The following is a 13,501-nucleotide window of genomic DNA, read 5'->3' as shown; positions in this document are numbered from 1 at the left end:
GTAATTATTAAGCGGTAAATTATATTTGTTTACTTAAAAATTCAAGTTCAATTAGGAAACTAAATACACTTATATAATTATTAAAAGTGTCCACGTGGGAGAACTCTCTTAGGAGAGAGATTGTCTACTTCAGGTGTACTCTGCTTTAATATAGAGAGAGGTGAAGGTGATAGTAGATTAGTCCCACATTGAACAAGGAATCATACACATCGAGGTATATCATGACACTACAAGCATCATTTGTATGTGTTCCTAGAAAGGAGAGACGGTTGGCATCTCCCCTGATAGGGACGGGAACAGCCTTCGGGCTTACATGCTATCACACCTGGTTGAGGCTCTACCCACTTCGGTGGATCTCCCTGTTAGCCCAAAATCCAACCACACCTAGTGGCCAGTGATTCAGGCATTCAGCCGAAGCGCCCTTACGCTACCTAGTAGAGGGAAAATAGCAACCTCGCCCTATCACACCTGGTTGAGGCTCTACCCACTTCGGTGGATCTCCCTGTTAGCCCAAAATCCAACCACACCTAGTGGCCAGTGATTCAGGCATTCAGCCGAAGCGCGTGTTGGCAGTTGTGAACTTGATACAAAAACATTTTCAGGAAGAGATACATGCCTGAACACATCAGGATTCACTTGATCATGTATCTGCCCTTACGCTACCTAGTAGAGGGAAAATATCAAATCACCGTTGTGCAATTCTCTGGTTTAATTACTTCTTATGAGAATTAATACTAAGAAAACATTATATTAACGGTAGTTACAAATACTTCGAAGTAATACCATGCTAAAATTTAAAATAATAATACTACTAAGAAGACAAAAAACATGAATCCAAATGAATCGAATACCCAAATCTTTGTAACACCGAAAGAGACCCGAGTACTGAAAATACAGCTTCACTCAAAATTATATAATCATCAGACTTGAGTTGTCAATATATGTGAACATGCAATGACAGAAAACAATTAGAGCAACCTCGCCCTCTCTCCCTCTTCAACCGTTGCCAAATCAATGCAGTCTGCATTCAGAGCAACAATCCATATAACACCATCGGTCGCTTCCAAGGATCACAGAGTCCTCCTTCAACTGGATCTTCGCTACAAAATTGTTTTTCACTTTAGGTGAAGAGACTGCCTCCAAGCTATGCCGAAGTTGTAGTCACCTTTTTCCTTACAATCCGCTTCCTCCTCGTTTTTGGGGGGGCAGCCTCGTGATCATTGTTACCCTGTTTGATGCCAAGGAGACCAAGACCAGAAACAACGGCATTTTTTGATATGAACCACTTTGAAGAAGGACTAGCAACTTCCTCCGATGATCTGTTGTACGCCTTTAATAGGTTTTCAGATTGAACTAATGGGTCTGCTTCCACCCCAAGCCAAGCAAGCCTTGATGTCTCCCCAACTTGTGTATTTAATACCCTGCATGTGACATGTCACAATTACCCAAGATGCAAGAACTTATGAAACAAAGATAAAACCAAAAAGACATCATTGATGAGTAGACACTGTACGGAGTAGTGAGATACTGGAATCTTTTCAGTCATCAAATAATAAGAAGACCGTAGTCACTCCATACAGTCTACAATGGTAGGGAAATGGTAAATGTGAGCTGACATTCTCGTCTTATTGCATATTGTCTCCCTTATTAGAGCCTAATAAGTAATAACACCCTAAGATGAAAGTGGAGCCATCATTTTTGGCTCAAAAGTGAGCTGCAAGTCACTCTAAACTTAAATGCGCACACGCCCTGAAAGAAATTGGTAATAGATGGGGCATCTTCCTAGAAATATTAAAAATCTTTTAAATCTTATTATAAAGTATTCTCAAAACAAATATACGATATTCGAAAGGTAAGCAGTAAAAGCTGCGGAGTAGCAAGACACCCTAAAAGAAATGGTCCTGATTCCTAGGGTAAACAGCCAGTCATACAATATGTATACTACATGATGAAACCATGAAAACCATTTTTACTTGGATCAAATAAGTTCCAATAGAAACTACTCATAAAAAGGCTACTAGGATGCATATGGATGAATCATTTCATGGGAGAAGACTGTACCTCAAAGCTGTGCTAAAGAATAGCTCTACTCCAATAACATCAAAATAATTCATCATCGACTTATCAATTCCGCATAAAAGTTGGTAGCGCAGGTTTGCATAAAGACCCAAAAAAGCCCCATAACCAAATGCATTAGAACTCACAGTTAGCATTGTCACAGATACCCTGTCATAAAAATATGCAGATATAAGAATATATATTTTCTGAACTGCTAGAAATACAATAAGAAAATAAAGGTGGAATAAGCAGTTACCTATCCCCTTTCTTACTGGCAAGAAACTTTGACAATGCACCTTGGGCTGCTCCAGCGTCACTCCAACCATACACAACTCTGCCGCCTTTATAGAAGAAAAGAATGGATTCTTTTCTGTATGTCAAAACTACGCTTGTGGGTAGCTCCTCTCAAAAATATTGTTTGGAAGCTTCTGTATTGTATTTTGCAAGTCAAATCGGAAAGTATTCCCATATGAACGACAAGGAGCGAGTGACCAAACAACAATAGCATTACAAGCTGATACTGTCAGCACATTAATAAGTGCCAGATCCCACTCCTGTTTTATCCTAGAAAATCTAATGGAAATCACGTGAGCAACAATAAGTACTACAGTCACAATAAGATTTTTGTCTCCTTGAACCTGTTTAAGTGAATAGTATACCTTTCCTTTCTATTCCTGAATTCCCACCAAACGGATCGAACCAACGGTGGCAGCTTGCTCCAAAAGAAGCTTATATAAGAAGGTTGGATCTGCAATCATTCTGTATAACAGAAAAATATAGCAAGACTAGTATTAAAAGTGAAATTATGATATGGAACCTATCATTGTCTATAATATGGAAAAACAAAGCCAAATCAATATATTAATATTAAAGCTCCCACAAAGGGTATTTTTCTAGCTCTTTTAAAATTTCCACGTCATCAACTCCTATTAAAATGGAAATTCCTCTCTTATTGAAAAAAGAAATTCTAGCACTTCTAATTAAAATGGGAATCCTTCTCCTAATATAATGGGAATTCCTCTCCTATTGAAAAAGAAAAATCTAGCCCTTCTAATTAAAACGGGAATCCATCTCCTATTAAAAACTGGAATCACACTTCTAAATTAAAACGAGATCCTTTCCCCAATTAAAAAATGGGTTTTTAAAACTTAATTAAAACAATTTGTTGAGAAATTAAAACGTGTTTTAAGACTTGATTATTAGGAAATTAAAATGGGTTAGCTTACAAAACAGAAATCACGATTTGTTAGAAAAATTTATATATATATAGTTATGATTGTTGAGCAAGTTTTAAAAGAGCCGGTATGTGATGCACGGATCTACTTTCTAGTACAACTTATGTTACACTAAATTAAATTGTGTTTTGGCATTCCAATAAATGTAATGAAAAATAATATACCTCCACCAAGTGATATACAGTCTGCCTAACCGCCCTTATAACTAAGAGACTTGATGCATTGCATAGTTTCAATGATAGTTATTTATTTATTTAATAATTCTTAGTTGAATGGGGAAGGAGAAGCAGGACACATCAAATAGGTTTTGGAAAGGCGCATGGCTTGATCAGGATACCTTTAGTAGCATTTCCTAGTCAGTCTTACATTGTCTTAAAAGTACTGGTACAAACTTCCTATGATGATTTGTTTGTCTAAACCTTTAGAAGCTCTATATATCTTTTTTTTTTCCTTACTACTATTGATTGGCAGCAGCAGACTGTTCTGTTCTCCCCGCATGTGCTTCCTTATCTTTGAATTGAAGTGGGGCACACCAACAAATAAAGTCTTTTCAAGTATGGATTTCTGAACAAGATATTACTTTCGACCAATGTTCGCCACCTAGGGCGCTAGATGGTGCCCAGCCTTCTCGCCTAGGACAAAAATCGGGTTCACAAAATGGTGGGGTTTAGGGCAAGCTAAATGTCGGCTTTTGGTAAACTATCCACAATAAAAGGCCCAAGAAGGGCTTAAGATTTGAATAGGGGTTTAAAAGACTAACACACAATTAAACTTAAAAAGAAAAAAGCCCTTTACAAGTTGTTAAAGATCAAAAGAGAGTATGTTTCACTTTTATCCCGCAAAAACAGATCACATTCTGGCAATCTTTTTTTTTTTAATTTTTGACAAGCCTGCTTTTATATGAGATCAAGAATTTTTGATGTTGGTGGGGTTCGAGCCCCAAACCTCCAAAGATCATCACCTAAAAGTTTTAGCAACTTTGCTAGTCCTCTCTTCTCCCCTGCTCAACTCAAGCAGTTGAGTTGTTATTTTCCAACTCTACACCATTTTAAGTACTTTTGTTTGTGTTTAATATTTGAATTATTATAAGTATGTAAAGCTTGATAAGTAGGTGTGTGATTATACATAATATATATATTAGGGAAAAAATGTCTAGCACCTAGCCCCGTCTAAGGGCTGGCTAGAAGGCCTGGGTGCTAGACGCCACCCACCGTCCGACTAATGTAGCGCTTTTACAACATTGCTTTTGACTGCAGAACTCATGTAATAAATAAAAATTTCTTCCTCGATGATTTTTATAAAGACCATAGTACCATACAATTAATATCACAAAAAGATGCCAAACTTATTAAGATGTGGATGTTACTAAAATGGCTATTGAATGAACGGGCATGATTTAGATTTTCAATCAATCACCTTCCAATGAAAGCCCTAGACATTCCTTGAGGAAAAGCTCGAAAATGAACCTAGCAGTGGTTGGCCTGGCATTGATTGCCAGGTATCGTATCTTTCATTTGTGCAGAGCTAACCAAACCCTGAAAGCGGAAACAGTCAGTTATTTGCATAGACTCATTAAAAGTAAAAGTTTTATTGGTAGCCCTCACCATCTCATAAGCTTAGGCCCAGAAGGCAAATCCATCATTGTTTTGTGCCACTCATTCAAGACAGCATCAACAAATTTCCGATCAAAAGCTGGAAACAAAAACAGAAATTATCATAAGAATCCTAAATTTACTGATGTAATGTGCTTTCGACTAGATAGATAGCTTGAACAATAAAATAGCCAACCTCTTGAAGAACAAGCGCCTTCTAAACAATCCACCCTCATCTCCTTCATCAAAGTCATCAAAATCACCAAAGTAGTGATGGCCATCACCACCATCATCACCACCATCACCACCACCAAAATTAACTTTCTTCCCCAATGTCTCCCCCACTCCCCAATTGCAGTCTGAAGAAATACAAAAACACCAACGGTTAGGAGCAAATACTCTTAAAATTTGTGGACTAGTACAATAACCTAACTCAAAGACAACATAGTCTAACTTCATTAGCTAACAAGATATCTGGGCTCAACTATTTAACAAATGACATGGAATTGTTCACAGTAATACACTATGCTAGGGGTTCAAGCTGTTTAACCCCTAGCATACTTTCCAATACTAAAAATTACATTATCTATTTCGTTCAAAAGGTGGAAATAGTTCAGAGTATCAAGGCAATGGAGAGGCATCCAGTGTCTATAGATAAACAGCCTCTGGACTTGGGACTCTGGACAAGCAACCAATGCTCACTTTAAGCTTTCTGGAGACAAAACAAACTTTTCCCTCACTTCAACAGTAAAATGACGCATTGATCTTAAATTTTCACTTTCCATCCAATTGCATAGATAGCCACTTTCATGGAGATAATAAGTAACAAAATTCACATGATAGTACAGAAAGAATTATTGCAACACCCATCTCCTAAAACCTGAGCCTAGAGGTTCCTAAATTATATCTGTAATGCCAATCCAAACTGAATTTTGAGTTCCAATTATTGTCCAAGAAAAACAGGAGTGGGAATATATTTCAATTGTCCACTCTTTCCTGAAAATTTGATCCCTTAAGGTGAGTGGATATGTAAGGCATTTCCTTTGAGCCTTGTGATATTTCCTGACTCCAGATATTCCATGCTATTGTCTAATGTATAACAGAATCATTATATGATGAATAAAAATGTAAATTCGGAAGAAATGATATACCTCAGGGCTAGACTTTTAGTTTGAGGCTTAGTCATATCAAGTTTAGACTTCTCAAGTGTAACAGCCCCAAATGCACCGTACTGTCCACCTTCATAGTAGGAGCAAACATAACAGTTGACCCCGAAGCCGAAGAAGAAGGGGAAGCTTGAAAACATCTTTCTAATACAGTTAAAGAATCCCCACCATCAACTATACATTTGATGATGCTGACGTTGAAGCTTTGAGGACAAGCTTTCTGAAAGGGCGGTGACGTCGTGGTATAGGAATGAGAGTGGTTTGTTTTGTTGTGTGTTTTTCGTGTTGGGGATTTGATGATTAGGGTTTAGAGCTGTAATCTGAGTTATGGAATGAGACATGGTCTACTTTTATTATTTTATATTTTTGGTCTCTGGGATTTTTTAATTCCACTTTTCTGTTATATGATATATTTTTCTTTGTTATTTGGGTGTTCCAGTTCAAAGTTTTGGGGATGGGGTTTTTGAGAGGAGACAGAGAGATGACGGTCAGACCAACCCCATATCCTCAACAGAAACAAAAGACCAACCCAATCTGCCACTTCCATACGATGATATATCGCACGTGTACCATTTTTCTTCACAACTTAAGTGGGCTGGTTGTAGATTTAAAAGATTAGCCCGTTATGTATCGTCTAAAAGTACTTTTATAAACTAGACCTGTGCATTTGCCCACTACCTCTTTTTACAAACTTGCGCAACAATCACTGTTCTAAAATTGGTTAATTAGGCGGTTCTAGGTGCTAGGCGGTGCTCAACCGACTTCGCTTAAAAGGCCCAAATCATTAAAAAATAGGTAAGACTAATCTAGACAGTTCGAAGGCGACCGACAAAATTCAGGATACTCTAGGCGTCCATTTTTGAATGATTAAATGTCGAAAATTAAAGGCCCGTGAGGCTTAAGATTTTGAATGGGGTTTAAAAGACTAAAGTCTAATGTAAATTATATGATAACAAAGAGTATGTTTTTATGAAATTAGATATTCTTCAACTATTATTATTTTTGTAATAAACATATTTGTTTTGTATTTATTTTTGGACTTATGGTAAATGATTTTTCTTTCATTTCTTATAGTATAGGTGTGTATTACTATATATATTAGGGAAAAAAACGCAGTGCCTAGCCTGTCTAGGCACCTACTCTTTCTGAAACCTAGGCACTCTCCCACCGGCCTCGACCTACTTCGGTTTTGGGAACACCGCAACAATTATAACTTCATATATAAAAATTTTCTAACAAATCGTAGATTCCCTTTTTAAATTAACCCTCGCGTTTAATTTCCTAACAAATTATTTTAATAAAGCCTTAAAAACCTATTTTAATTTATCGACAAATTGTTTTAATTAAGATTTAAAACTCTTTTTGACCAGCGAGGGATCCCATTTTAATTTAAGTGTGATTCCCATTTTAATAAATGATTCTAGTTTTAATTATAAATGAGGATTAACTCTCCACCTTTCTTTTAGTAATTTGTATTTTTGTTTGGGTGCATGATTTCAAACTTAAATGTTTTGCTTTTTAATGTTTGTTAGGAAGAAACCTAGTATTATAACCTTTACCCCTTAGTTCCCTTATTGTAACATCCAATTTGTAGTTGTTCTATACTTTAGGTAGTTCAATCCTTATTCTAACTCTACTCAACGAAGACGTGGAGTAAGGAACCTTGATTTCTTTTGCTTCATTTAGAGAGTTCTAAACCCCAAGTGGTCGTAAAAAGCTAATATCAAATGGCCGGGCTGTTCTAAAGCAATAGAACTACAAAGCTTAAAAGTTGCATCAAGGGGAACCCCATTCTTTCTTTTCTTTCCTTCTAGTTCGTGACACGCTTTTGTTCATATTTTTTCGTATTTTTGCCTCATGATTGACCTGTAATCCAAAAAATTTCTTGCTCCACTTTCGTGTACCAAAAAGTTAGACAGGAAACAAACCCACAGATGATTATAAGACTTCCATAAAAATTGAACTTACCGCGGATTATTTGACACGCTAAGGAGTGTAGTCGCTACAAGAAAGTGAACAAGGTCCATGAGTGAGTTTTCTTTTGCTGCCTCGCTCAACCACCATCATCTCCAGATCTAGCTGATCCATTTCCGTGCCTAAATATCTCGATGCGGACCCGGAAAATTCGATATTCCTTTGGGATTTATCATGTTGACAAATCGAACGCTCGCTCCAGCTCAAGTGGCAAAACGCCGGGAAGCTGTGTTCCAATTTTCAAAGATATCAGAATTTTTATGTTTTTCGCATGTATGCCATGTCTATAGTATTAGGAAATATTTATGGATTATTATTTAAGTTTTAGCCTAGAATTATGCATGAATCAAGTTCAGATACCGGTAGAATATTTATATACGATTACACGGACATGAATTGCATATGAATGTATATTTACATATTAATGGTATCAGATTGATGGGTACATGTCTTTCTAATGATAAATGTTGCTTTGGTAAATGTTTGATGTTTATCTACATATACACGCATTACCTGGGCCTTGTCTAATAAGTCGATTTTGTCAAGAAAGAGGAGAACATTCCAACGTGGGTTAAAATCTGAGTCAGGTAAGTTATTTCTAACCCTACGGGTAAAGTCGCTCTATAGACATTCTAAACTAAACGAGTATTGTCGAAATCGATTTATTATGCAATACAAGAGTCGTGATTTTAGTTTAGGCATAAAACTTTGCATGTTTAGTTTTGTCATCTATTCGCAGCATATACTGTGATTCGTATGCTAATGTATTTAGATAACGCATTGAGTGATTCAAATTCGCCATCATTGATATACATTTCACGCACATCGATTTACAAATTAGCTATTTGCATATATATACGACATCATGTATATTTACTTTGCATCGCATATGGAAATATTTATCGATGACAATAAGTTTGCCTATTCTAGTATAGCTATAATGTGATGAGTAGAGTACCTTCACATGCTACTGCATCTAGTATTGTATGAGTAGATCGTGATTTTGTATGTTTGTATTTTAAACCTTGCATAAATCTTTAAAAAAAAAAAAAAAAAAAAAAAAAAAAATTAAAATTAATTTAATACCACCTTTGCATAAATTTTAATTCCATAAATCTTAATCATATTCCAATGGTGTCTAGGAAACTTGAAAGATTGAGGTTACTTAATTAGAACCGCGGCTTGCACGGAAATCCTCCCCTCATATCTATCTTGTGACACGGCTGTTGGTTTATGACACGTATTCCTAGCTTCAACGCTAATAGTTAGCGTAGCTTAGGCATATGTTGTTCAACCCTAATGCTTAAGATAATAATAAAATTTGAGTCCCTCATAATTCCTTCCGTAAGTTAGATCTAATTTTATGCTTGCATGAGATTAAGGTCCGGTTCCACTAAAGAAATTGAACAAACCTATCGCCGAAAAAAATCGATAAGCAATTGGCGTAAGTTCTCACATAAAAATTGTTCTTCTTACGCTAATTACCTTCATCACAATCCTTCGTCGCCATCAACTTCCACATTATGGCCGACGATCCTCCACCAAGCAGAGAAGCCCCCTCTGGACTTTATATTTGCATTAGGGGAAAGGACCTTCTTCCGTAAGATTAAACTTGAGGACATTGTCGGTGATTTTCGATCCCACCAAACGCCTTCGGTTTGTTACCAATATATCATGGTTTGGAGCACGAAAAACCATAATCATCTTCGCAGACTTCAACAAGTGGCAACAACATTTCATCATCCAAATAGTCTCTAAGGAACAACTCTTGCTTTCGCTGTTTCCATTCAACTTTAGCGGAAAAGCATCAACTGGCTAAGCAGGACAACAATCACAATCCATAGACACATGGAATAAACTAGTTCAAGCTTTTATGCTTCTGGGGTTTACACTCGAGAAGAAAACAACCAAATGCTTTAAAATTCAATTCTTCCGTCAAAATCCTCATGAATCCTTTTTTACAGGGAAGCATGGAGTCGCTTTACCGATCTTACTGTAGAATGTCCTCACCACCAACTAGAAAAAATCGTCCTTGTTCGCTCATTCTTTAATGGTCTCGGGTCGATCATCAAAAAGAAACTCTTGATATAATGAACGGAGGTTGCTTCATGGACAAAGGAGCTTGAAGCTTATACTTTTTCTTGAAAACAAGCGAAAAAAGGTACACATCGGGTAACACTTGGAGCCGCCTAGATCATCAAAGGATACCGTTACAAAAGCCACATCTATTTTGAGGTAAAACCCGATCCCGAAATAAAAATTTGATAGAATCCCTAACTAAAAGTAGATGCCCTTGCGGTTCAAGTAAACGATCAACTACCAAAACCGGCCATGAACGTTGACACCACTCCTTGTGTCCTTTGTCTTAGTCCCCGATCATCCCGATGATATTGTCCTTTGTTATATGTTTCCCCTACTCAACAAGCGGAGGAGGCATGTGCATTCAACATTCCCAATGCACCGTGGAGACAACATCCAGGAATTTCGCTTAAGGCCAAAATAACCAACAAATGGGGCTCCTCCCGGTTTCGCTTAATCAACCTTATTCGACCTACCAATAATTTTTATTCCATACCGCCAAGGAAATAATCAACAATACCAACAAGGTCAATTTCAAAATAATTCTAATGCTAATTATCGGACCAACCGCGCCTTGTTCCAGCTTTAATCCAAATCCTAACTATAATCAACAACTTCTAAGCAATAATCGAGAACTACTACATTTGCACAACCTGCGCCAACCATTCGGATAGAACAAATGAGACTTTCTTGGCTTACATGAACCAACAAGTCTCAAATTTTAAAATCTATCCAACAATCACTTCAAAGAATCGGGAAAAGAAAAGAGTCGAAGGCGTGTTTCTGCACAAGCAATTCCAAACCCTAAACCAGCAAACACGGCCTTTGAACTCACCAACGCCCCTGGTACAAAGCACAACCAACCAAGGTGAGGTGCATGCAATCACTACTTTACGATCCGAAAAACTGTAGACAATCGATAATTATGCGGATGACCAACAAAAGAAAAAGAAGGTTCCAAGGATTCTAGTTCTAATAATGAACCTACTAAAGATTCCCTGATACAACAAAGTCAACACCTCCAATGTAGGAAACAAGCAAGTAGACCCTTCGCTAAATTTCGACCTAAGGCACCGTTTCTGCACGCTTTGGCAAAGAATAAAAGCGATGACAATTTTTTTTGAAATTCAAGAGACTTTTCAAAATTTAACAATCAACTTACCTTTCTCGATGCCTTAAAATTACTACCAAAACATGCAAAATTTCTAAAAGATATGTGCACTACAAAAGGAGAACTAATGTTCTCAACAAAGCGTTCCTCATTCGAACGGTTTCCTCCATCACCAACACAATGGTATTGTAAAATACAAGGACCCCGGTCGACCAACGGTTCCATGCACCTTAGGTGACAAATACACCGCCATCTCACTATTTATTAGACCTAGGAGCTGGCGTGAACTTACTTCCATATTATTTATTTAAACAATTAGGTCTTCATGAACTCAAACCTACCACCATGACTCTACAGTTAGCGATCGTTCCATAAAGCATCCAAAAGGAATTGTGGAAACGTCCTTGTAAAAGTCCAAGATTTCTTCTATCCTGTAGACTTTGTTATTTTGGATACGAAGTTGCTTGTGATTCCATTCCTATCATTTTAGGACGTCCGTTCCTTGCCCTCGCTAATGCTCTTATTAACGGGTCGAGATGGTTCCATGACCATGTCCTTCGGAAATCTTTCGTCGAGGTGAATGTGTTCAAGTTAATGAAACAAATTCGTGAGCCCGACATTGATGGTGAAGTCAACAGATTGACAAAGATTCTGCAAGAGTATTTCTCAAACTCTTTTCCCCGAGGGATGAAGTGTACCAATTTCTTTCCTTTAGCATTTCGAAGTTTGAGGACGATGATTATACAAGCGAAGTAAATGAGTTATTAGAGTCGGTACCATTAATTGACCCTACAACAGTGATGTCTAGTAACTTGGATGATCATCCCTCTCAGATACTACATGGATGATGACCTTCCTCAAGAATCTTTAATACCCACCACTCGCCACCCCCGAATTAAAACCACTTCGCCGAATTAAAATACGTCTGACTTGATGTTGATGGTCGTCACCCCGGTTATTATTTCTTCACAATTAAGCGTCGATCGGAAGCTCGTTTAATTAATGTCATTCAACAACATCGTTCGCTATTGGATGGTCCCTCGATGACATTAAAGGCATTGAACCTAATGTGTGCACCCATCGCGATACACCTAGAAGAAAATGCTAAGGCGTCGGCGTGAACCACAAATGTCGCCTAAACCCTACCATGAAAGATGTGGTGCGAGAAGAAGTGTTAAAATTACTAGATCGCGGGTATTATTTACCCTATCTCTCGATAGTGTTTGGGTGAGTCCCTCGTATTACCGTAGTTCAAAGAAATCGGCATTACGGTTTGTGCGAAATGATAAAGATGAATGCATTTCGCCGTATCGATTAAAATGGCTTAATATGCATTGACTATCGCAAACTTAATGCCGTCACTCGTAAGGATCACTTTCCACTTCCATTCATCGATCCGGATCTTTCGAGCGTTTAGCGGTCATGCCTATTCTGTTTTCTTGATGGTTATTCAAGGTTATTTTCAGATAGTCATAGATCCTCCTGATCAAGAAAAACAACGTTCACCTGTCCATTTGGTACATTTGCATATAGACCAAATGCCTTTCGGCCTTTGCAATGCACCTGGTACTTTCCAACGCTGCATGCTTCATATTTTCAGTGATATGGTTGAACGGTTTATGGAAGTATTCATGGACGATTTCTCAATTTATGGAGATTCTTTCGATAGCTGTCTATCAAATCTTGAAAAGGTCTTTACACGTTGTGAAGAGAAAAACCTTGTTCTTAATTGGGAAAAATGCCATTTCATGGTTACTAAAGGAATAGTTTTAGGACATATCGTTTCAAAGGACGGAATCGAAGTAGACAAAGCTAAGATAGAAAAAATTGCTTCACTTCCTATACCAAAAACTGTTCGAGACATTCGCGCATTCTTAGGACATGCAGGTTTCTATAGGAGATTTATTCAAGATTTCTCAAAGGTTGCTAGACCTTTAACCAATCTCCTGCTTAAAGATGCCGCTTTTGATTTCAATTTCAGTTGCAAACAAGCCTTTGAGGTATTAAAAACCGCATTAACTACCGCTCCTATAATTCAACCACCTGATTGGTCTAAACCTTTTGAATTAATGTGTGACGCTTAGTTTACTTATGCTATTGAGTCGTACTAGGGCAACACCGAGAAGATAAGCGGTTGTCATTTACTATGTGAGTAAAACCCTTAATGAAGCTCAACGTAACTATACCACCAGAGAAAAGAGTTTCATTTGCCAGATCTGGCGTTAGATAAGTTTAGATCCTTACCTAGTGGGTTCTCCAACTATTGTCTACATCGACCATGCGGCA

General features: G+C 37.5%; 1 non-coding gene and 1 pseudogene across 2 annotated transcripts; one reads left to right on the top strand and one right to left on the bottom strand.

Annotated features, from left to right (window-relative positions):
• The first annotated feature begins 246 nt into the window (after positions 1–246).
• LOC147517376 (U6atac minor spliceosomal RNA) lies at positions 247–366 on the top strand. The gene has a single exon (XR_015214667.1). It is a non-coding gene; the product is annotated as a U6atac minor spliceosomal RNA (small nuclear RNA).
• A 463-nt stretch (positions 367–829) lies between these two features.
• On the bottom strand, positions 830–6,598 carry LOC147517375 (protein RETICULATA-RELATED 6, chloroplastic-like; annotated as a pseudogene). The gene is made up of 9 exons (XR_015213067.1): positions 6,550–6,598; positions 6,050–6,225; positions 5,078–5,244; positions 4,898–4,983; positions 4,710–4,828; positions 2,718–2,817; positions 2,315–2,622; positions 2,062–2,226; positions 830–1,421 (listed from the first exon to the last, which is right to left on the bottom strand). The product of XR_015213067.1 is annotated as a protein RETICULATA-RELATED 6, chloroplastic-like (transcript).
• Positions 6,599–13,501: the final 6,903 nt, after the last annotated feature.

The sequence above is a fragment of the Coptis chinensis genome, chromosome 2, assembly GCF_015680905.1.
Source record: "Coptis chinensis isolate HL-2020 chromosome 2, ASM1568090v1, whole genome shotgun sequence".
Lineage (NCBI taxonomy): Eukaryota > Viridiplantae > Streptophyta > Magnoliopsida > Ranunculales > Ranunculaceae > Coptis > Coptis chinensis.
This window is presented reverse-complemented; position numbering and strand designations above follow the sequence as displayed.